The 1,588-nt window shown below is 34.7% G+C and overlaps 1 protein-coding gene across 2 annotated transcripts in view; it reads left to right on the plus strand.

Moving 5' to 3' along the window:
* Nucleotides 1-1,588, plus strand: part of SECISBP2L (SECIS binding protein 2 like) — a 47,960-nt gene that overhangs the window by 1,182 nt on the left and 45,190 nt on the right. The window lies entirely within an intron of this gene.

Here is a 1,588-nt window from a genome sequence, read left to right on the forward strand (position 1 = left end):
TTTTTTTTTTTTTTTTTTTTTTTTTTTTGCTTGATTGTGGATATAGGTCACAAGAGGCCTGGAAATCTTTGTGATTATTCACCCAGTGAAGGTCTCGTTGATCATTTTGACTTATTTAGGTTTAAACTTTCATCCCAGAAGTTGAATTAAGCTCGTTCTGGTTGGGAAGGTGCCTAAGCAAGTGTATTCCTTGCCCATGACTGGGGGTCCTAAGTTGTTTGGTAATTACCAAAATAAAAAGTGGCATATTTCTGATATTTTGTAAATGTTCGTCTACCTAAGCCTTCCAAATGTCCAGCAGGAGCCTACATGAGTGTACTTCGACCAAAGAACTCTGTTTAATAATAAGTAAAAAGAATTTTGCTTTATCGATATAAACTGATCTATAATGTTGCTAAATTAGTTTAGGTATATTGGTGTTCATTTGTGTTACTTTCTGCTTTGAGGTTCGTGACAACTTGTAAATGAGTATTTAAGCCTAGAGACACGGGATAATAGTAGTTGGGTATATAGCCATAGGGAAGGAGAAGAGTTTTGTTACCAATGAGGGAGAAAATCAGCTGACATCCTCTCATAAGGATAATAGAAAATGAGCGTATTTGAATAGCAAACGTTGTATTGCACATCACGGGCATAGCATTTGTAGGTAGAGGGTAAAGATTTGGGAACATTTGAAGAAATCAATGTGAACAAAAACTGGTATCAAAGAAAGCTAAGAATAATTAGATACCTTGTATTAATGTATTCTGTCCATGTTAACAAAACAAACTGAAGTGACAGAAGATGATATCTGTGGATTTCCCTTAGTTGCTTTCAAGCTAAAATGTTTATATGGTTCCTGCCACTTAAAGGGTTTTGATTGCTAAAATAGAGAACATCTATTATTTTTGAGGGGTCTGTTGTGATATCTTTAAAGTATGTTAAAAATTGTTTGGTTCTGTCCATACCAGAAATTGTGTTCATTCAGACTAGCTAGCTGGAATTAGATGACATTTATTAGCAGCTACAGATTAGGATAGACAAGTTTTTCTACTCATGCAAGTGGTGATAAGTCATCTGACAGTTTACTTTTTTATAAGGGAACAGTGTTGTCAAATTAAAGATTATGGTATGTGCATGCGTGTGTGCTTGCTTAGGCCAATGATTAAGGTCTTTGACTGCAGTAGCAGCTGGGAAATAAAGTAGACTTGTAAAATATTAATCAATAACATCCTCTGTTAGTATTACTTAAACTCTCTATTATTCTGTTTGAATTAACTGCAAGAAAAATTGAGGCCAGCAGATTATGATATTGTGGAATTAGGTGTGTTCATGTCTAAGCCTTCTAATGGTTAATAGATGTATTGTTGCCCATTAGGGAAAATCCCACTTACATAATTGTTTTGCACTTGTGCCTTTTTTGAAAAGATCTCAAAGCACTTTTAGAAATGTTAACTACTCACAGAGGTATTGTGAGTCTTAAGTTGGCAGGTTTTTTTTTTCTTTTGATGTTAAAGCACACAAATTTAGTGACTACTTCAATATCACCCACCAAGCCAGTGACAAAACTTGGAAAAGAGCTTTGTATTCTGACTTCCCATTCCTTCCT

The sequence above is a fragment of the Gavialis gangeticus genome, unplaced genomic scaffold (genome assembly GCF_001723915.1).
Source record: "Gavialis gangeticus isolate Ggan-Ray unplaced genomic scaffold, GavGan_comp1, whole genome shotgun sequence".
In the NCBI taxonomy this organism is placed as follows: domain Eukaryota; kingdom Metazoa; phylum Chordata; order Crocodylia; family Gavialidae; genus Gavialis; species Gavialis gangeticus.